Here is a 25309-nt window from a genome sequence, read left to right as displayed (position 1 = left end):
AAAGTAATTAGCTATAAGACTTATAACCTAAGTATAACTTATCACTTATATTGTGATAAGTTATAGGTATAACTTAAGTTTTAAAACACCCTTGAGGTGATCTTCCCATCAAAACGGCGATGTATAAGTAACCTAATTAAAAAAATTTTCATATTAGAAGTTTGGTCAATTTCACCAAAAGTAAGATACGATTGAGCTTACGTAGGGCATATAAAATGCCGATAATACACTTCTACTGGCTTTTCTCTTCAGTAAATACATATTGTAAGGGAAGAAGCGAAGAAGATTTATGCCTTTTTATCCTGTTAGCAGTAAATTTATAGCTTCTGAAGATAGTTATGCGAAAAAGCAACGTAGAAAACCAATAACTACCTTTATATCATTATTGTTGCCATTAATTTGGTATTTTTGTTTTAAGAAATACTAAACCAAACTAATTAGCTGTTATGTGTTAGGGGTAGGAAACTAAGATGGAATGTCAAATCTTAAGTATCAGCAATTCCAAGATGCTGTCAGTATCGCCCTAGTGCAAGACCACCGTTCAGAATTGAAAGGTTGCTTAAAATAGCTTAAGCAGTCCCCACCTTCTTCTTCCCATCTCTTTTCAGCTACACAAGCAAAAGTACATTAAAATGATTTAGCTGTACTTGTACTTATAAAGGGAAATTCAATAATGTGTTCGAATTCGTTAACCTTCACACAAATTGATTTTTTCAGTAAGGAATCCATTACTCACCCTTAATTTATGAAGTTTCCATTATTATTTACTGTATGCCATTTCCACAAACTTTTCCAATCCACTATTTTATTTTTCATCAAATGAATAAATAATGAATGAGTATATGTGTTATTTGACACCCATCAGTGATAAGAGGAGGGAGTTTCGATTTTTGGGGGGAGGTTTCGGGTAATGAACCATTAAAATACACCATTCAAAGAAAACACTTGGAAGGCATTGATTTTATGTTTTTACGAATAAACAGGTTTTGCTTTATTATAATGGTTGCTTCTAGATTAAAAAAACTCTTCTTAGCCATTGATGGAGACCATAAAATTAAAATATCATAATAAAAGATGAAAAAAAAGATACATAAAATAACTAGGTTACAAATACAATCGGTTGGAACTTTGCAATTATACAAAAAAAGACAGCAGCAAAAAATGAAGTTAATTTAGGATAATATTGATAATTTTTAAATTCAAATATGAAATCAATAAAAATTACGGAAAATAATCAGTATTCGGTTGCTCAGTGATGAGAGTTTTTCCTCGCTAAGAAAGTGAATCTGGGTTCGATACGCAGTTGCGACATTAACTTTCTTTAATTTTATTTTATGATTTATTAATATTATCTTCTTTTTTAAAGTTTAAATATTGTATTGATCTGTATTACCTTCTAGACACAAGCGCCAGCTTCTATAGAAGAGTAACATTAAGAAATCAAAAGCAGTGAAAACTAATTTTATGAATTATTTTAATTAACATTAATGATTATACTCTACAATTTGATTAATTATACTTAATAAAGAAAAAAATAGTTGTTCCAACAAATTGAGTGATGCTAAGCTAGTCTCACACACTTGCTAAACTCTCATGGTTTTACCTCTTTCACAATCTATTTCACCATATCCCAATGGGAATGCATGGCGAGCGATATGGTGAAGTAGGCCAAGCCATGAGAGTAAGCTCGTGTATGTGACCAGCTTAATAATACAAGAATAGTTTTGTGATTTTCTGAAAGACCCAGGAAATTTTTCCATTATTACATTGAATTGGTTGAATAAGATAACAAAATCAATATGCCATAATAACTTTGCACTTTTGCAGATTTGATACAACTCTATGCAATGTTGGCTGGACTGTAATATCCAATTATAAAGTTATGATATTTTAGCTTGATAGTTAATTGTAAGTTCAGGTGTATACAGGGCCGAACTTATTCACAGGCTATACAGCTGCAGCCTGTGGGCCCGCACCACAAATTGTGGTTGTGAAGAAATTATAAATTATAAGTATGAAGTGGAAGCAAGAAAATATTAGTCACTAAGCTTTTTCCAAGTTAAGTTTATATGTGATGACTATAATATGTATTTTTAATAAAGATTAATTAAAAATAGAATCGTGCTACATCTATGTATGCTATTATTTTGCATATTTGATCAGTTCTCTCATGTAAAGAATACTGAAGTAAAAACACTAAGTCTGTAAAAAATACATTATGTTTTAAAATTCATGATATTCCCCACATGAAAACCGGGGTTATATTCTCTATTTAAGATCTTTTTAGAAAATGATAATCTAAAAATAATACCATTCATATCCGCAATATTTAGAAATATCCGCATACATGATAATTTATGTGTGTTTTTGATTAATTTTAAACCGCGTCCCAAATTCAACCCAACCAAACCCCCCAGGTTTCGAGTGAGTGAGCGCTTCGGGAAGCTTAACATAGGTAATTAGGTTTTCCTCCCGGAACTGGAATTTACGTACACACACGAATATAAATGTATTCACATGTTTTACATAGGGAAACAAGACATGTCCTAGAAATGACGGTCAGAATTGAATCAGTCGTTACATAATTATAATAATTGACCCTAGTTATGGTTCTGACGGGTAAAGGATGCCGGACAGAAATTCTCACAATATTTATATTCTACCGACAAGTATTTTAGTCCATCAAGAAGGTGGTAGGAATTTAATAAAATTGTGATTTTTTTTTCATTATTGCAGCAAAACCGAGTATCAACGATTTTGAAAAAAATAAAACAGTTTATTCAAATTTGATGTTACACCATACTCCAGAATTTACTCCACGCAGGAAAAACGGTATAATTTTTTTTAATAATAATTTTTTTGGATAAAATACACTCTCTCACGGTGTCCGAAAACTAGCAGTCCAACTGGGAAACTATTGAATCAACATCAAATATAGAACACAAAAAAACTTTTAATTGCTCTGAATTTTGTTGAATATATAAAAAAGATATTTTACTTTTTTTTCATCGACTAAAGAATTGAAAAAGTTAAAGAGCCCCGTATTTTAAAAGAAAAAACTACCTAAAAAATTCAAGCCTACTTATCGTACTATACACCAATGAAAAACTATGAAAGTTTATTCCATAGAGTTTCAGAGTTTTTCATTGGTTGGCGACTTCAGACAAAACTTACCCGCATAACGTCACGCTAGATTTCGATCGTTTGGGTGGGCTTTGTAAAATTCATAAATTTAAATTATTTTAGAACCTGTCTATTACAAATAGACAGGTTCTTAAGTTAGAAGGTGAATATTCATAAAAAATGTTGGAATTATTTATTTTAGCCAACAAAACAGTACAAATAGCTGGGGATGTATTACGAAACTTTCGACATATTATAATATAATTTAGATAGCAAACTTGGAAATTAAATTAGAATAATAATTAAACTACATAAGAAGGAGTTAAGCCCGACCGGTCGGTGGCCGAGTTGACATCGCGTTTGGGTCCCACCCAGGCATAGTGTGTTCAATTCCTCGGCTGGCTAAGTCCTTCATCACAACACAAGCAACATTTTCAGCTTACTGTGGTGGTAGTAGGAGATTTTCAAATATTGTCAGGTTATTCGTAACCTTTGACTTTCTTTTAAAAAAAATAAATAAAAAAAATTAAAATTAAAGTCTTGTAGAATGACGATTTTGGGTAATAGATAATATAAGACAGGAGAACTGAGGACTGAGGATAAATTTAAGATTTCTCGGTGATATTATAAAACCTACCGCATAATGTACTTATAAATTATCTGGGTCACCCGGAAAATGTGTAGCGACCTCCAAAGTGTTAAATGCTCCACGTATATGACGATATTTTTTTTTGCTTTTGCTTTATGGTCTCCACAAATATGTTTATTGGGACAGCTGATAAACAGATCAATAAAAAAACAACTGGAAAATATTTGACGTTAAAAAAATAGTAGTACTCAAGCATGTAAAAATTTGAATTCAATTAATCTTAACCTGCCTTTTGACGGCCTCCAAGACCGAGGGGTAAAAATCTTGACTATGAATCCGGAGGTCACGAGTTTAAATCCCGGAGTGTGATTGGAAGATACTATCAGTATATCTACGAGTATGTTAAAGACCATTCAGAATTGAAACGTTGCTTCACGGAGAGAAATCGATTTTTGCCCTCACAATATATTAATAAAACATCAATTTAAGAATGTTTTCGATTTGCCTTAATAACATATCATGAAGATAGAAATAATGTTTATTGTAATATAAAAATATTCGTATTTTCATGAACACGTTTTCCGTGACATCATGATAATATATTCGTAATATACTAAAAGTTTATCAGAAAACTTATTAATCCATTCACAATAATTTGGAGAGATTCTTAATAAATTATCAAATGGCTTTAGCGGTGTTTGGTAACCAGATCTGAATCCCATTCGGGGATGACAGAGACGGTTGGGACTCAAAAATATATATACAGTAATAGCTTGTGCTTCTCTGTTTTTCACATATCATCGGATTAAATTTTAAATTTTAAATCATAGTTACCTAAATAAATTAAATTATAGCTGCCGGTTACAGCGAAATGCTGTTGATTACATCATGAATTCTCAACGCATTGATCCAGAAGAAATGAATTTTAATGATTTATAGCAAAGGAAATGGTTGTTCGTATTATTCATTGAAAGCCTAAGCTTATACTACTGGAGTGCTCATGTAAGAAATATTCAAAAAGAAAAATTAATACTACTTGGCAAATTGGGTGAAATTTTTGTCCTTGTATTTTATCGAGGAAATACGGTAAATTTAGCTAACGCATTCGCTGTCAAGCCTCAATTAGATTCAATTTTATTTCGTTTTTAAGTACATTTGTAAAATGGTATTAGATAATAAGTAAGCGGTGTATCAACTATACTAGCATCAATAGAGCTTGCCTTTTAAAGGCAGCTTCACCGATGCTAAATATGTCGATATCCGAATTAATTCTGTTCAACAGCAAGACTGCTCTCCCCACCGGCATAACCATTGGCAAGTTGGTCCTGCAGGCCGGGAGATAAACCAGTCTATGCTGTCGGTGACGGAGATAACTATCAGGAACATAGAGACTAATACTCTCCATGATAGTCGGATTTTCAAACCATCCACGAATCAGTTTAAAGAAGTGTGATACAATATGCACATCTCTTCTGACCCGTAGATGGTTCATACCGAGCATGCCCAAGAGAAAGTCAGTAGGATAGAGCCACGGGTAGTAGCCACACTCCCTCAGGTAGAGGAATCTCAGAAATTAAATTATAAACTAGACCACTAAATAAAAAGTTGTTTTATAATCTTAATTTACATAAGCTTGGCGGTGATTGGGTTAAGCTTAAGTTTTGGGCCATCTATATTGAGAGAATCGAGAATAACGTGAGACGAATTTGAAAGCTTGTATTGTTTGTGGCAGCGACGCGTGACGGATAGGAATTCTGAATTAAAGGTAGTATTAATTAATTCGGAATAAAACGTTAAAATTGTCTTTTGAATGACTTTTTCTACCCGAGATTGGCTTGGAAAAAAATCACCCCCGTTACATAATACGTTACGTAGGTTTCATAATTCTTTCCATGGATTACATTGACTAAAATACTGTTAATTTATTAAAAACCTGATCAAATTATTCGTTTCCTCTTAAAAACGGGACTGCTGGCATTTAACGAATGAATTAACAGAATTCTAAACAAAATTTCAGTTAAAATGAATGTGATATTGGCTTACTAATATTGTCACATCCCATTTATGGAAATGTTGTATGATATTTATAAGGTAAAGAACACGTGTTCTCGATATATTCTGAATGATTAATACTTTATCAAGAAATTGTTATGAAATCACTTTTTTAAAAGAATCATTTTTCTCCGTGTACGTTGAGTAATTTCGTATCTGTCGCAGCATATAATATGAACCTAGATGCTATCAAAGAATTCTTTTTCGCTTGTGATACATTTTTAAATTTATTTTTTCTGTCAAAGGTATTTTGAAAAGAGCATGCAAATCCACATATGAAAAGCTCATATTAGGTTAAAAAGCTTGTTTTAGCATCCCAGAATCCTTGCTATTCAGAAGCATATTAATAGATCTATCTGATTTTAAACATAGTTTAAGTTAACGAGTTTTAAATAAGACCCTTATTTAGGGGAACCCTTACTACTTGAAATGGTTCCATTTTGTCCTTTTATGAAATAATTTAATGAAATGAATCTATCGATGCCGGTAACAAAAGGGCGTAAGCGACAATTTTGTCAAAAAAAATTAATTATACCGTTATGGTCACACAAAACTATGTGTTTATCTAATTTTTGACAATTTTTTTGCTTACACCCTTTTACCTTTACGGCGTCGATATAATATTGCGGGAACATTGAATAAACAGATAAAATTTTAACAAAGAATGATACACTTAAGTGGATACATTCATGAAATTATTTTACAAATTCAATATTCAAATTCAATCACAATTGGTTCGCCATAAAAAAACATTATGAAATTGATTATAAAAATTTGTATCAGAAAATATTTTTTGCTACGTAGGAATTTTAATATGAGTAGGTATTTACATTTATAATTTACTTTGAATTTCTTTCCATCAAAACCATATTTATTTCATCATTTTGATTTGTATGCTTCATCGATTTATTTGAACGAAACTAAAACAAAATTTTCAGTAAAACTACTTGGCATTGTGCGGAATAAGCAAAGCCAGTTATAAACGTATTGGAAAAATCGTGCGCGTTATTTTCGAATGATAAAATCACTGAAAAATATTATGTCAGCTTGTTTCATGTACCGGCTTAATGTTTTCACGGAAAAATTGTATTCTTTCATGACAGTAAGTGAAAATCAATTCTTGTATAAATATTAACAGACTGGAAGGTCAACTGAATGTAAAATGGGAAAATTTTCTTAATTTTTTTGGCTGTGGTAATTGATAAAAAAATAATGCAGGTAAATATGAAGAAGACCATTATAATTGTTTAATAAAGCCACAACTCGAATTTTCGGCAAATCATAATTTAAATAATGCGGCTACAGGAGCCTTCCCAAGACCCGAGCCACGAGCGTCAAGCAGAAGAAGGCGAAACCGGTCACGGAGCCTGACGTCATAAGGAGAGGAGAAAAGGGGGTCGGGAACAAAATTCATTGCCAGTAAACTAATCTCTATGAATCAACATATTAGCCATTATTGGCGTAAACATGATCCGGCTCGAAGGACCACCTCATCCTCTGTAAGTACCTTCTACCTTTATAAAACTCATTGCCAAAGTAACGATATCAAAATAGAATAATTGATTTGTTTATTAGAAGGTCCACGGCATGAACACAGAGTTTATACCAAAAGACGAAGATTTTAGGTAAAACTAGTTATAAGTATAGGAGTCAGACTATAGTTGAAGAATTATGTTGACTTCAGTGGCCATCTGGCTGCCGCGTCAGCCTTTGCGATGACAATTACGTAGAGTGTATTTATTGACTGAATAAAATCAATTGTTTTTCTTCCTTTTTTTAAAAGAAAGACAAACATTTCCGGGTTACGAAAAACCTGACAATATTTGAAAATCTCCTATTACCACCACAGTAAGCGGAAAATGTTACTTGTGTTGTGACGAAGGACTTAGCCAGCCGAGGAATTGAACACATTACGCAAAGGTGGGACCCAAACGCGATGCCACTGACCGGTAAAACTACCGAATAACATGAGCTAAAATTACTATTTTTATATTCCGCTGAACTCTACTATTGCATCATAGAGATTAGTCCAAACTCCATCGCCCTCTGTCGAATTTGACCACTTCCTCAGCAATCTTGGGAAATTACTCCAAACAGGTGGTAGGTAGGTATATTGGTGGAAATTGACTTCTAGGGTTCGATGAATTAGATACAGCTCCGAATAAACGTGGCAAAAGTCAACTTCTGATTCACGTTTATTGAACTCCTCTTAAGTGATGCAATACCGCGACTTTAGTCTCACGTCTGCGGGCGCCCTTAATGGCAATGAAAATTTTCTTGGTTAGTCAATTTTCTGATAATTTTTTATCCTAACCTTGTTCTTGTTTCGAATGATTATATTAGGCTCACATTTGAAATGATCAACTTACACCGAATTCAAATCGATTAGGTAGGTACTTAAAAATATATTTCTTTAGTATTAATGATAAGTAAATCCTTAAATAAATGTAGAACTAAACATGATTTGTACCCAAATAAGAGCGCCCGAAGACGAGAGACTTTAGTCGCTGCATCAGTTGCGTTACAACAGTTGCGGGCATAAAAAAATCAAAACGGTACATGGAGGTTGTACAAATTTGTATGAATTTTGGAATAGTTTCCAACTGTCGCCGTGATTAAGGTTTATCGTCTAAGAGCACTCTCAATTGACCTTAAAAATAACATTGTTAAAAAAATCGAAAAAAAATTCACAACGAATGATTATTTAAATTTTGTCTGAAATCTGAATTTATTTGTTGGAAACGCTAACAAAATAATTGTTTTACAACTAAATGTCAAAGGAACATGAATTTAATATGAGGAAATTTATCTATCGATATGTTAGTTAGGTCATTATTTTACAGCCTGCTTGTTGGCTACACGCAATGTAATAACGAAGTGCAATCATTTGTATGGAAATCAATAATCATTTAGATTTGTTAATCATGCAAATGCGATACTTAAAATTGTAAATATTTTAACATATATTTCATAACTGCACATCATACATAAGTCATACAAAGCCGAATCTGAAAAGATCACTAATTAAGAATGTTTTACACAATTTGAACAATTCATCGAATTTCATAGTTATTATTCAAGTTCGGTGAAAGTACTACTGAAGTTCTGTTGCTATCCAAGTATTGTGAAACAACCGGCTTACGAAAAAGTATTATCAGAACTTGAATTTTATCTTTGGAATTTGATAAATTATATAAATTCTCTGAAATAACCCGTCCTTAGTGTATGTAATATTGATTTTACTACTCATATTAAATTGGCCACTTAAGTAAAGTTGATCCCGGAATGCGCAGTTTACTGTAAATTGGAGCACGGTTTTGGTCGACTACAATTCCGGTTTAATTTTCGTTGTGGTCTTCAAAGGGTTGAATTATTAGGCACGGCGCAGCTCATCCCGGTTGTGACACTGGCCTCACCCGACTACTCTTTGACAATTTCCTGTCACAGGGGGAAGCAATTAGTTATTCAAATCTTCTTCAATGGTGAAAATACAAATCAAAATGCAATAATGACAATTCTGAATTCACGGCATTAAAAAATTCAACAAAGAAAAATTCTTGAATTTGCCAAGGGTTTGCCCGGTAACGTCAACACAATTTGCTGATTATGTACAGCTTAACAAAATGATTTTTTTTTTAAATACATAAACATAAAATTATTTATTTTTGGGGTATTATGCCGTGTTGCGCTACCTCCTTCTTCAGCCAACGTTTCGGACAGAGTTACAGTGTCCATCAACAGGGCAGATGTATGATGATGGGCACTGTTTGACTGTTCTAATGATGGATACTGTAATGCAGTCGAAACGTTGGCTAAAGAAGTAGCTCAACACTGGATATATAATATATAATACCCCAAAAATAAATCACTACAATACTTTTGGTCGTGATAATCATATCATATCTACAGGTTTTGATGGATAAACGCGCAGTGCTCGTAGAGCTTTAATTAGAGGCGCTAATGCATACTACTATCCCGTTGAAACTTGTTACACTATTTGAACGCGATAAGCGGTGCGCGCAGACCAGATTCGATCAAAAGTTCTAGAGTTCATTGTATTTTTAATTTAAAATTGAATAGTTCGTTTTGGGCAATGTGAATGCAGTAAGCAACAACGATTTGGTAGTATTGTACTTTCCCGAAATTTTCCATGGCAAGGAAGGTTAAAGAAGTGGAGACCTTCACTGTACAGGGTGTTAAGGGACGCACTTGACTTACTTTAACCAGTGATTTTTTGAGTGATCAATAACGACTGTAGAGGATGTTTTTGTTGTTTTTGTTTGTGTAAAAAAATATTAAAAAAGTCACCCGAGACCAAAATTTAATTTATATTTTTTACTCCAATTAAAGTAAGTGAATACATAATATGTAATTTCACATCATCAAGACACTTATTCGTAAGTAGATGCTTTAAAAACTGAAAAGAAAATCCGCTGGGATTATCTGTTTAATGTATGCAAAAAATAAATAATACCACTTAAAATGATACTAGGAGCTTTGTTGGAACGTAAGCAAGGATATGATAATTGTGTATAAAAACCTATTTAGATTTTGAGATATGAGAAAAATTCTTTTGATAACATCATGAAGATTTTGAAAATATAAGTATCACTGCTGAAAGGTTTGTACACGTCTGAACATATATATACAAGTCCCAGCAAATTCTCAGACTCGACGCCACATGAGAGAGACGTCACTCCTTACAATACAAATATTTCCAGGAGAGCAGATTGTGAAAGAGTGAATTTTATTGGACCAATCGAATAATGCATATACCTGACGAGCACTCGACCGTGTCAAAGGTCGAAATGCCCGGAGTACATAAATACAGCGAAAATGTTATTCTGTCGTTTCGTTCGCTTTCCATGTAAATTTATTCTCAGAAAAGAGCAATTCGTTTCAACGGCTATGCAAAAAAAAATCATTTCTAAAGCAGTCGGTAGGTACACGTGTAAAATTAATGGAAACACTTTTTTCCCTGAATTTATGGAATAAAATAACACTTGTTGCTTTTTTATTATTAAATCCATGAAATATTTTTTTTGTATTTTTCAACCGTTTTGCCAATATTTGAACATTATTTTGTAGCCGTAATTATTTTATTTAATGTTAGTTTTTAAGCAGAACTTCAAAATTTGGAGTTTCAGAAAGACGAATTTCCGAATAAAAATTCAATGAATAGATCTGACTGGCTAACATCTCATATTTCTGAAAGATTAACCCCTCAGCCCTCTGGCTTATTCTGTCAGAAGGTCAAAATATTTTTGCTTTACAATTAAATCCAAATAAATTGAATATTTCCAAATTCGAAAACTAAAAACCGTTTGGAAAGATGATTCAAATTTTACTATTAGAAGTAAACATATAATTTTAGAAAAATTAAAATTTTGAATAAAATTATAAAATAAAAAATAAAATAAAATGCCAAAACCTTGCGTTTTGTAACAAAATTACTGATATCGAAAAAAAAACAAAAAAAAAAGAATTTAATTAGACAAATGTATTACAAACGTTACTATCGTTCTAATAAAATAAACTCTAAATAATTAATAAAAAAATAATAAATTTCTTTAAAATTGCGGCCGAAACTTTCGATTCATAATTTTGCACATTTTAAATCTTCTGTGGTAAACATCAAGCGTGGTATTTTCTCATTCTAATACCGTTTAGATCAATATTCTCGCCATTACAGTAAAGCCTAAGAAACATTACAATATAAGCATAGTGCATAATTTGGGCGTGGCCTACACATATTGTAAGTTGAGGTTTCACACTACGCTATAAATCTTCATCAGGAGAGGGGGTCAGATCAACTGGGGAACTGCCGCGGAATATCATTCTATGTTATTATCTATCATTATTTTTGTATGGGATCTCTAGCATTGACAGATGACAGTCACGTGATCACGGGGATCCATAAATTGATTAATTTTCATATATAGCCTGGCTAGCAGATCACGGAGCATCATTGTCGCCACGCCCACACTTACAACACATAGTCTGTCAGGTGTGACAGGTCCGTATGGGATTGTATGGAGAGCGATATGGACTTATATAAACGCTATGATGCGTATAAGGTAAAATGTCACCCCCCAAGGGATTCACGACTATTTCTATGAGACCATATGAGTTGTTCCCAAAAGCGAACCATTAGAATGAAGGGTTAATTTCCAATAATCGAATTTCGATCTTTTGGAGACTTGTAATCCCAAAAGCCAAAATCCTGAATGTTAATAAAAAATACCCCAATAAGTGAACCTCACCTAATCAGTGTAAAATTTCCTCCATTACAAGCTTTCGAGCCGTTAACCTATTTACAGACCAACAATCAAATTAATAAATTTTCGGCTTTCGGGAAGTTGGCTAAAGAATTGGTCTGGCCCCTTAACATAATGTTTGTTTGTTTACCATTTTTCATTTCGTTTTCTATTTCGTTCGGCCTTTCAGCGACAGAGGCTGACAAAGCTATTGCGCACATAAAAAGGGTACTAAAATAAATTCCAGTCATAAGGTTTTAAAATTTTATTTTTTTACTTGTGTGATAGTACACCATACAAGACTCTCACTGGCTGAAACCAGAAGTCCGTATCGCAATACCATTATGTGAAATGTTTGTTTAATGGTATTTGGATTTCACCTGGGGTGTTTTAGTTATCGATTAAGAGTTGAGCAGTTGTAGGAAAAGACAAATTATACTTCATGTGTCATGGATTCAATTCCTCTGCTAGAAAAGTCATTGCACAAACGAGATTTTCCGCTTATAATGTTCGTGGTAGGAGATTTTCCGCTTAGAATAATCGTACTAGGAGTTTTTCCGCTTAGATTGATCGTAGTAGGAGATCGTAGTAGGAGATAGTAGGTTCCTATATATATGTTTTCAGCACTACATGTGTAGGATGTGTTAAAAAAGGAGTAAGTCGGTACCGGAATTCGTAAAGATCTCGATCTGTTCCATACACCTGGAAAACAACCACCCCCTATTATTTGCTTAGCATTCACTAAGGATGAGCGGATTTTTTTTTTCAATAAATTATAAAAATTTCATCAGAGACTGAAAATTGTAAAATAATATCCCATTCGTGGAAATCATTTGAGGATCTGACTGAAAATATATCATAATATACGAAAAGGTAAAGCAGAATTGTGCAAACACTTAGCGAGCGAAAATATTACGATGGTAATAAAATTCCCTACGAGAAAATTAGGATCGCCCTTTGTCATATTCTACATACCAAGCCAAACCTGCTATTTTTATACTTGTGATCGATTTTAACGGTCATCCATAATTGATTCAAGTGTCCACAAATTGTTATAAAGTTTCCGTGAGGTATTTCGTTTCTGTAGACTTGCACAGTTAGTTATGTAACCATCAGTAGGTTGAAAATGTTCGGGTTTCTTTAGAAAAACATTTTCCTATTATTTATATCCCTTAAATATGGATCCTTTGAAACAAAGGTAATGAGCGAAAGATGTGTTGAATAGAGCATAGTACAAATATTACGACCTATTTAACACCCTTACATTAATTAAACATAATACTCGCTTACATAAAATAAACATTTTTATGAAATCAGAATAGTGTTTCTTTTACATTATATTCATCGCACAGAATATAAACATTTTGTACAAGATATTTTTATGTCAGCGTATAATTGTTTTCGGGCTATGCCGTTGCCACGTAAAATGCATTTAAAAAACAGCCATCAGCAGCAAAAAGCTCTTGTCACATTGTGATATTTAAATGGAGGAAAATTTAAAAACAGTGATAATTTGTTTTTTTATTGTTTGTGTTTAATATCTAATTTGAATCTAATAGCGGGTTTTTACAGTCAAGTAGGCATGTTAGTATAATATGTTATTTTGTTTGCTGTCATCATTCATTCTTTGAGGATATAACTTTTTGAGCGCTTTTTACGTTGTATGTTCTTTTAACAGAAAATATTTTCAATTACATTTTGGCAACATGACGGATATTTGTACCATCTACTGGGTCTTGATATAAAAAATCTTTAATGAAACTCTGAAATATTGTGTACACTATTATTTTATTTAATTACACGGCAACCAATGGCGCAAGTTTCTAGCTGTCCTTGTTAGGGTTATAAAACACCGTTTGGTGGAACTTGGTGGTCACGGATAAATTGAAAACATTTGAAATTCTCCTACTACGATCATTCTAAGCGGAAAATCTCCTACTACGATCAATCAAAGCGGAAAATCTCCTAGTGCGATCATTCTAAGCGGAAAATCTCCTACTACGATCAATCAAAGCGGAAAATCTTCTACTACGATCAATCAAAGCGGAAAATCTCGATTGTGCGATGACTTCGCTAGCAGAGAAATTGAATCCACGACGCCTGTATGAAAATCTGACGACTTTGTCCAAGCAGCCACTCGAAACAGCCAGGTCGAAACTACTTTTTCTTCTCATGGTGGCCTCTCCTATCTGAGGCTGGTTACCATCAGGGCTATCTTTGCCCTGCAGGCTGTAACTTGAACTCTGTGGCACTGCGCATGCATCAGTAAAGATTATAATTACTTTTTATAAAATAAAAAAAAAATGCGTGCGTGTCGATATGTACAATCATTACTCAGTTTTAACATTGATAGCTCGTTCCTCATGGAATGCTATGGTTCATTCGTGCTTGAAAACAGCCTTATTCGTCACCACTACTTGTTCAAGATAGCACACGGCAGAACAGATGTTCTAGCACATCAACATTATATATTTGACTGAGCGCAGCGAAGTTCTGTTTTATCTCATAAATTTGGCATTTCATATGTCTGTAAATTTGTTTGTTATGTTCGTATTTCGGTTCAAGATTAAAAAATATATGATTAATAATTACACGGATAAAAATGAGTATTGCATATTTATTGAGAATCTTTTCAAATTGTTGGTAACCCGGTTAAAATTGGGATTGTAGGTAGTTTCTTCATAAACTTTAAATAAATTTTTAACACATTGGTACTCGTGTTCATTCACCTGCGTTTGTTTTGATAATATATAATGACGACGTGCGAAAATGTTTTTATGAACACGTGTTCTGACATCGTGATAATACATTGCTATTTTACTAAAACTTTATCAGGAAACCTATCAATTCATTTGTTAAGGGCCTGAAATCCCGTTTTGTAACCGGATTACGAATAATTTGAAGAGATTCTTAATAAATTAGCAATAATCGTTTATCTCCGTGTAAGTCTGTAGGTATTTCAGAACCTACTAAAAATGTTTTCATTAAAAATAAAAAAGAATGACCATTTTTGGACGCGAGGTCTACTATTCGAATAACAACGAGTAGAATCACTCATTAAATGACCTTACATAAAAATACAGTTGTATTTAAATGCAAAAAAAAATTGTTTTTATTTTTTTTATTGCATCACAGTCGTTCGACTTCGCCATTCTTGTGTTAACACATACAATATTTAGCAGAATTAATGACACGGGGAAGTTTTCAACAGTCCGATAGATGTACGAATAATGTAATGTAGAGAATCGCCGCCAGCACGGCGCGGCGCGTGGAGTTCCGTTCAGTTCCGTTTCCTGAAGCCGAAGGTTTTGGCGGCGGGAAATTTACGGCGCTTGAATTTAGAACTCGCCAAAAGTAATGGTCGTTTTACACGATGCGTTTTTCATACCGATACCTATTTAAAACTATAACAGGTAAAAAAATCTTTGCTGTACACCATAATTACTTTCATACGTACGATTTCTTAAAAATTGTTGGCATCAGAGAAAAAATAATATTTTGGGAAGGTTTAATCAAACGTCAAAAACTAGAAACATCATAAAAATAACCATAGATCATACGAAATAAACTGTGGTTTTTGATACCGAACAGTAATAATACATGTTTATAATCTGTAATAAACAATGTTAAAATATAAAACGAAATAAATATAACATAGTTACGTAAAACAATGAAAGACGTCAGGTGTCAAATAATGTTCGCCATCTTAAACTGTACCAAACTCTTTTCCATAGAAACTGGATGAAAAAAGAGCATTGTGTAAAACACCCATTAATGTACAGTACCTGCCTTTCTGTGGGTACCTAACCATCCAAGGATAATTGGTTTAAACATTAAAAATACGTTTAGTTTGAGATATATCAGCAGGGGTTGGCAGATAAAATGGAAGGCTTCCACTTTAAAAAAATCCTTGCTTCATTTACGTGCATATATAATTTTTTATTATATATGCGAGTTATATATATAGAGTTATTGGTTTGGTGGTTTAGATACATATATATGTGTCTAAACCACGGCGAAGCTTAGCGATAAATCACTATTTTGGATTAATCTGTACTACGAATTGATTTACATTATGAACACAAAAAATATACTTTGGATAAATTTAAGCTTTTCCTAACTTTTTTCATAACAACACGGCATAACACCCCAAAAACAAATAACAAAAATTATTAGTATTATCTTCTTCTTCAATAATAATATATGTTTATAATACATACTTTACAAGATTACAAGTGAACCATAAGATATAATACACAATCGCTCCTATGCGATGTTCCTAAATGATAATATTATGATACATAAACACATTATTCGGGCATCATACCGGTAAATTTTTATTAAATGTGTTGATATTTGAGGGGAATTTTGTTTCCCTGTGTTTAAAGGCGAGAAATAAGTGCATGTATTTGGTAGATTGACCTTAAATTTATGTTGCACAATAATATGCATCGTCTGAAAATAGTTTATTATTCAGAAATTCCCTTCACCTACAAAATGTGACTCTTTAAAACAAAGTTTTACTTATTCCTTTCTTTCTTCTCCGAGCAAATACGACCAGCACAGTATCCCGAGATGAAATAGCCCCCGAGGGACATCTCGTGTAAAGAAATAAACCAAAAGGTACCTACTTTTATATACAGAGCAGCTGATACGACACTTGAAAGCATATTACAACTACAAACTGCAACTGCACTTTATATCAACTGTGCAGGAGTCGCTACTAGTTCGTACGTACAAATAAACCCTCTATATTCAGCGGGTACCAATCGTATCCTTATTGCGAGTATATTGCCAATGTTCTGATTCCCGGGAAGACTCGATTTCATATCAACAAGGCAATAGACAGCTCAAAGACGCTACATCGATCTCCAACATCTATATATATATATATATTTTGTTTTAAAAAGAATATGGGTTACATTGTACATTTATATTTTTAAAATATTATAAGGTCATTGGTAATGTATACCTTATCAGCAAATAAGAACCTTTGTTTATTTTTTTGTGTTTAATTCGTAGAACTCCTTTTAATTTTTTAAAATTCAATTAAAATCAAATTTAATGATATAATTATTAAGTTCTGAAAGCATTTTTTGGTTTTTGTTATTGTTACAGCTGTTTCGTATTTCAAGGCCATTTTTAAACTGTGGTTTTAGCCACGTTTAGACGACTTATTTATATGATTCTATTTTACCCTCTCCCAATTTAAAATGATTTATTACCGGTTAAACCGATTTACTAATAAAATAATTGTAATAAATAATAATTGTCTTAATTATTTTATTAGTAATAAATAATTGTATTAAAAAAAAATAACTTTTGTGCTTGATAAGGGAGCCACGATTCTTATTCCGGTTGTATATTACAAAATGTTACATTTTTGGGCAAAAGTGTTTAATTGTATATATTTGTTCTGATTGGTTGATAATACAGCGATATTTAGAAGTGAGATGATTGCTATTTTTCTATGGTTTGGTAAATATAATGGTTTTGTATTTGTCATGTTTTAAAATGAGATATAGGTAATAAAATGATTTTCATTTCTCATTAGTATGTAAAATTATTAATAATCCTTTTTTTCATTTCACATTTGACAAAGACGCTTTCTTAAATATGTCATCGAAATTTGCTACTGGCAACAGTTTGAAAGAAGAATTTTTTGAAAGTATTACTTTTATGATATTTTTTTTGTGAAACTTTTACTGAGTTTAGATTGTTTTTGTAAGACCCTCCCCAACCTATAATGCCGTAGATAAGCAAAGAGTGAACATAGTACCAAAACCTCCTACATAACAAGGCCGGGACACTCATTCAAAGCAGCCACCAAACTTGTATGGAATTTTATAAAAAAATCGTTTCAATTTATTCTTATTTATAAAACATCTTAAAGTATTGTAGTTTATTTAAAAAAAATATTTTTTCAAGGTTCTCATACAAGTTGCTGATTTAATTCAGTGTCCCGGCCTTGTGATCTATGAGGTTTTGATAGTACACGTGTTTGATTATTTTCATATTTAAAATATTTTTTAACCTTAAAAATATTTAAATCTTTCCTTATTCTCTTTGCCAACTCTGTATTGAGGCTGTTGTACTTTAGGTTTTGATCAATGATCACACCGAGATATTTAATTTCAGAAGAAGATTTGATTGCAGTACAAATAGGATCACGTTGTTTAGAGTTCACATTTTTCATCGTGGATCATAATATTAACGTTCTGTATAGGTATTTTCTTCTAAGAAAAAGACAAACTTTATTTTTTCATTAATTATAATTACGTTATTGTCAAACCATGATTTGAAAGCATTAATATCTTCATTTGCAAATTTGTTTGAGTTCACAAGTTCCCATTTTTGAACTTTTATTAATAATTCGGTATCGTTTCATAATAAATTAACTCACTTTTAATTTTAGCAACAATAATATTCCAAGGACCATATATTTTGACCTATGAAACTCTCCATGACTCTTCCCTTGTAAATAATTTTCATAAATTGATTTTGTCTACTAAATAACAGACCAAATGTCTCTCAAATATACATCAATAATTCACAGCATTCTTGAGTTTGGAGTAGAATTTGAGAAATTCATCAAAAAAGATCCGATTCAGTTCAAAAGAAACCAACTTGGGCATTAATCCTATATAACGACGTGATTTTTTTTTTCAAAATTAGAAATAACAATATAGAATCTTCCCTTCGTTCCATCTGATCGTCTCTAATCACCGTCTATTAAGAACCCCCGAAACTATCCATATTCCTGCCCACAAAACCAACTTAACCTTAGCCTAACCTCTTGTGCGAATTTGTCGACTGTAATAGCAAGATAGTACATTTATAACGATAGTCCCAGAACTTTACAAAATGTATAGAATCTTTTTCACTCGACCCAAACTTTAATGTCTCTTTTTTTTTTGTAAAACATGTGTATTGTATTATTCTTACAAACTACAAAGAATTGGATAGCTGATAAGAATGCGTTGCAATTACAATTGGATTTATATCAACCATACACGAGTCTGTACCAGTATATTGGCCCTTACGACTATATTGGCAATGCCCCGAGTCTAGAGAAGACTCGATATCGTATCAACGAGTTAACGTTGTGTAAAATGGTACCTACTCCAGCCCAAGTGGAATCGATTGAATAGTGGGACTATACAATTGTACACGTACAATTTTACACCCAGATGAATATCGTGTCGAGTGACTATTCACAAACAATGTTAAAACGCCTCATCGTCATGCCAACACGGTCCTCAATACGAAATTAAATTATGAATTGAGCATTGTTATTGATTTTGCGAGATGTATTCTTTCTGGTATTCAAAATGACAAATTATCGTTGCCCTTTCTGTCAGAGGGACTGACAACCCTTCAAACTGAACCCAGGCGACACTTGTTTAAAACCAGGTAATGTGCAAATTCAACATATATTTAAAGAAAGATTTGTGGGACTACTTTATTTCCCCCCACATGTGGCAATACTAACGCGAATTAATCCGCCGCTATACGCAAGCGAGCATGAGAAGAGAAATCTCCATTCCTGTTTCAACGTTCGATCCAACCGCTACTATCTCTACTCTTTCTGCCACCGTCTCCACGTTCTGTAAAATTGTAATATTTGTCCTCACGAATAAACTAAATTAATTGTGCAGACACTCGTTTCAATCTCCCATCTCCTGAACACAATTTACGGTTCGGGCAGCCGCCGTAAATTACAAATAAGTATAACCCGTACATTACACACGCTACCACAGATTAATGTTTATTGAGATTGCTTTGAAATTTAGCTTACGCTATTCTTTGAGCTATTGAGTGCAGGAATGCGGTCATTTTTATGTGTTAGATGTGCACAACTCTCAAAGGGGATTAAAGGATCGTTGGGAATATTACTGTTTTGAAACAACCCAGCATCGTAAGGATCTGAAAGAAGACAGCAAGAGACTGACATGACTGAATGTGTGTCCAATTTGTGGTCAGGACTCTCCAAAGGGTAAACACTAAAAAACGAAAAAGCCAGTTATGTAAATTACTTACTGTCTAACTTGTAAAAAAGAGCTCATCTGGTTTATTTTATATCAATGGTTTTAATCGTTCCATTGTGATTAAGTCAGCAGCCGGAGGCTATGTAATTATTATTTGTTTCATGCCTTAATTATAAAAGTTTTCATTCCGTATATTTATAAAATACAATATCACGTAATAAATTAGAAAGTTTTGACGATTGGGAAATACGTACGTAATCTGTGGATATCTAGTTTAAACAGATAATATAAATTAAGCAATTTAAAAACATTAACAAATAAATATGACGATAACATACTTTGCAAAAAACACATAATTTAAGTTTTTAGTTGAATGAACAGAAATTAACTGAATTTAAACCACGCCTTGCTACCCTTTAGGCGACACAAGACTTTAATAAGGGGGTATGCCCGAGGCCCACATTATAATTAAGTAACCGTTTTTATATATATATATATATACAGGGTTTTCCAATAAGAGGTGTTATTTTGAATAGCCCGCTATTTCGGTAGATGTTACTTTTGAAGCTGTCATTTTTTAACATTTGACAAGTAGAAACTACGCCATTAATAAAATGGAACGATACACGCTTCAACAACGCATTGAAATTATTAAAATTCACTTGAGTGAATCAAATGCAAATCATCTTGAGTGATGATGCCCATTTTCACCTCGGTGGCTTCGTCAACAATCAAAATTGTCGCATCTGTGGCTCGGAAAACCCAAGAGTTATTGTTGAAAAGCCTTTTTTTCCTCAACGTGTGACTGTTTGGTGCGGTTTATGGTCCGGCGGAGTCATTGGACTTAACTTTTTCGAAAATGAGGCTGGAGCAACAGTTACGGTGAATGGATATCGAGAGATGATTAATGTTTTTTTTATGGCCGAAATTGGATGGTATTGATCTGGACAACGTTTACTTTTAACAAGACGGCGCTACGTGCCACACAAGCAACAAAACAATTGATCTTTTACGATTTAATATCAAAATAACACCTCTTATTGGAAAATCCCGTATATTAAGAACAATACCTACGGATATAAGTTATTTATATTTAAGATTAATGAAAAATAAAACAGGGCGAATTCAACCGTATGTCTGTTAATACACCATGCAGCGGGTCGCATATTTTTGTGTATGGCTTCTTCACTTACGGCGTTAAGATTCCAATTTTATTTTAGTGTTAATACAACTTATAAAAATCTCAACTTCTTGAAACTCCATGTGCTTTATTTAAGGTAATGCACTACGTAATAATGCAAAATCGTGTGTTTTTGGTTTGAAAATTTGGTCGCCTAGATAAGTCTTTTTATAAGCACATAAACAAAAAATGTATAAAGCCTATGAAAACTGCTTTAAAGTTAAAAATCTCCTACTTACGAACCCATTTTCGGTTATGATTTTATTGTATAATGTGGCAAATTAAGTTATTTCTAAAATGATCGGAAAAAAATTAAATATATATGCCTGAAAATCCACAAAATAAAATAGAAGGCACTTGTTAGCTATGTTTTTTTCTTGCATAAATCAAAACAGGCGGATGGTGTTAAGCGGGAATTCAAACCTTATCGCCATCTACGTAAGGTTTGTTATTGGTAGCGGCTCAATTTAAAATATTACACGACGTAGTGAATCGCCTGAAGATGAATGAAAAAAAACAGGGCAAATTCAACCGTATGTCTGTTAATACACCAAGGCAGCGGGTCGCATATATTTGTGTATGGCTTCTTCACTTACGGCGTTAAGATTCCAATTTTATTTTAAGGTTAATACAACTTATAAAAATCTCAACTTCTCGAAATTCTATGTGCTTCATTTAATTATTTCTGACACCTGAGAAATGTCTGATTTCTAGTCCTTTTAATAATTTACAATATAATGAGCATATCCAAAATGAATATAAGAACTTTTTAATGTTTGCTTAATATAAGTTTAAATTTACCATAACGGCCAGTCTTTCAACGAACATAGTAATGAAATTTGAAACTTCAAGACGTTTTAAATTTTTTTTTTTCGCTTTTGCGCGGTTCCGTTCTGGGACGGGAAGCGCGACCATAAATAAACCCCTCACAGCGCAACTAACCAACGAACTGTCAATAAAGTGTTACGTAAACTAATATACGACTGAAAGAATTGCACAGTATTTTAGTAATTGAAACCCATCTAGCCTGCCGTTCATTTCAGAAATTTGTACTCAAAGTTATTTCAGTATGAATCGATCACGGCGGATTCCGTAGCAGACTACCCAAGTGTAATACGTATCTTAAAATAAATATCTCTCAAAGAAAATGTACTATAAAAATGTACATACTAAATCAATAATGCAACTACCAGAATTCTACTTCTTTTGGAAACGTGGACTTTGTTTAAGTAATAAAAGATAATGCTTTATTCAGGAACATGCAAGGGTAGAAAAAATTACTATCAGTCTTCATTATAAAGACTAAGTATATATTATACTGTGGGTATATCCTTTCAGTCTTACTTATAAAGATTTATTATATATATAACTATGAGTATACAGTCATACTTATAATAGAGGGCCGTATACTGCTCGGGTTAAAATATTTACTCATATTCATGATTTTTTTAGACCACTTTATTCCATACCTCAAAAACACGGTTATTTTCGCATTTCGAGTTTTGTTGCTAAATTCACATTTTTTATGTCATTGACCCGGTCCGTTTTAAATTGCATCAAAATCCAGCCAATTCTATTATGCGTTCCGTATTTGCTTTAGTAAATCGAAGTTTCAATTTAAAATATTCCTCTGATAGTGATGCAAATGGGTAAAATACTGTCATATTACAGCCGGTATGCGCTGTACGTATGCGCGTGATTATGAGTAACGTTTTCTACTAACATGTTCTTATCCCCCTGCATTGTCTATTACGATAAGATAGTACGGGTATAATTGATTGCGCATAGCGAAGTCCAGTTTTAACTCGAACGTTTTAAATTTGTCATTTGTATGTACGTTCGGTTTCCGGTTCAAGATGGTCGCCGTTTAAATGGCTTAATGAAGATTATTTTTTTAAATTTTGATATCATGTGTTTATTCGCAGTTATTGAAAACAGAATTGCCATTGAAAAAGTGATTTTTCTTTGGAAAAATTGTATAACTCCTTATTCGAAATAAAAAAAGTTACGTAAAATTATACGGGTTATAATTAATTAGGTAGGTACTTATGCAGGCAAATCTTATTATTTCGAAAGAATTTAATTTTTAATATATTAAATAGTTATGAGAAAAGAAGAAACGTACTTTTTGAAGCGAGTTCTACTGTTCATAGAACTACTTGTATTATAGTTTGTAAGATAACGTACTATTCAGAAAGAAAAATAGGGAGATAACAAGATTAATAACATGAAATTAAGTCATAATGAATATGCGTCGATGCCTTGAAGAGATTCCATGTATATTTTAGCTAGGGGGTAACGATCTTAAATATTATTTTTAGAGAGGGGAATAGGGAGATAACAAGATTAACAACATGTAATTATAATAAAAAAAATGAAAATATTCTTGCTTGGTTTGGCGTTTTTGGTGTAATATTTCACAAAAATAGTTAAAAGATATTAGTAAAAAATAAAAAATTAGAGAGTTTACTTTTATAGTAATTCAGTTCGGTCCTAATATATTATATCTCCAATAATTAGTTATTAACAATTCTGAATTTTAAAACGTTAAATTTTTTAAAATCCCTTTGCATGAAATTTTTTATATATATCTATATATCTAGAATTTACCAGCATTGCCGCATGTTCGTCTCATCTCCAACTAAAATCTTATTACGTAGCCTATTGACATTAATTCATCAGAATAGTCCCAGCCAGTTGTAATACAGCTGCTTTACTGGATCCATTGTATTGCTAATAATCATGAGATTCTATAGGCCCAATCAACTAGATAAACACAGTTCTGAACTTCACAATACGGCACCAGATGCCATTCCGTTACCTGAAACATCTCAGCATTCAGATTAAATAATTAAAATCACCAACCGAACGATTAAAACGAATGAAAAAGCTGCTAAGATCAAAAGAAAGCTTTACCCAGTCAACCATAAACTAAGAATCAAAGCCGCTGTTAATTAAAAAAGCTTCTAAAATGAAGTTTTCAGAATTTGGTGAAAGCTTCACCCTTTTTTCTCTTTAAATAGAAATTGAAAACATCTTTAGAGATTTTTGACCTCTCTTTCAGTTGCTATACAATTCAGTCTCAATATCAATTTATTTCAACAGCAACAGATGCAAGATTGGATTGTAGATGTAACGGAATATCAAATGAAAGGGTCAAGTGATTCAAACGGCCCTTTCATCTATTGAAAATAGCACTACCTACCAGACATAAAGAATTTAAAATTTTGAATGGGTATTTTGCACAAAAAGTTTTTATAAAAAATTTCCAACTCCGAAAAAGGTTTATTTACGACCGGGAGTTTTCCATTAATTTACTGTAGAACGAATGTGGAAAAACGTGATGAAATGTATAAATACTTGAATAATGCTGATTGATAAGGGTACACGAATGGATACGAATTAAAATATGTTATTTTATGGGGTGTTACGCTTGTAGCTCTCTTTACTGATCATTCGTTTCGGACAGTCTTGCACTGTATATCATCAGTTCAAATATGGTATAGTGTTTACAAGATTCGTGTTTCAGTAATACCATGTTCGTAGCCATTTCCGAGAACAATAACGTGAAAATGATATTGATTCATACAAGATCAATTGGTATAAAGCTTTCCTATATATTAATAACTTTCCATCAAAAATTCTACCTGCAAATCTTTGCTTAATAATAAAAAAAACATGATGGTTTCTACATTTTCCTCTTTGATTTAAATTAAGATTGCTTTTCCACCATACATAAAAAGTACCCACATATCATATGTATCGAACTACATTATTGGATATCGAACTTGTACCTTTTTCTTCTTATTTTTCTGGATAGTAAGTATTAAAATGGTGTCTGCGTATTTTAATTAATTTTCTGATATAAATCGTAATATTAATTTATTTTTATTGTTATTAATATACAAGCCTGCCAAGCTACCTTGGATGAATTAAAAGAGAACATGGGTTACTAATTTACGCGCGTGGTTTCATTGAACTAGGTCCAGTGGGAATACTGTAGATTTACTGCGTTTAGTATGTGTCCAAAAATCACTTATCATTTCAATAAATACAATTATTCACATGATTTTTGTTACATGCTCATTGCTCAGTGCTCACCCGTCAGTGGGCCGTCGCA

General features: G+C 32.6%; 1 protein-coding gene across 2 annotated transcripts in view; it reads right to left on the bottom strand.

Moving 5' to 3' along the window:
* The window catches only part of LOC149423202 (uncharacterized), a 306624-nt gene that overhangs the window by 19265 nt on the left and 262050 nt on the right, over positions 1 to 25309 (bottom strand). The window lies entirely within an intron of this gene.

Source organism: Hesperophylax consimilis, chromosome 6 (assembly GCF_061612785.1).
Source record: "Hesperophylax consimilis isolate HC1 chromosome 6, BYU_Hcon_1.0, whole genome shotgun sequence".
Lineage (NCBI taxonomy): Eukaryota > Metazoa > Arthropoda > Insecta > Trichoptera > Limnephilidae > Hesperophylax > Hesperophylax consimilis.
The sequence above is the reverse complement of the archived record's forward strand: the minus strand, read 5'-3'. Positions and strand labels throughout refer to the sequence as shown.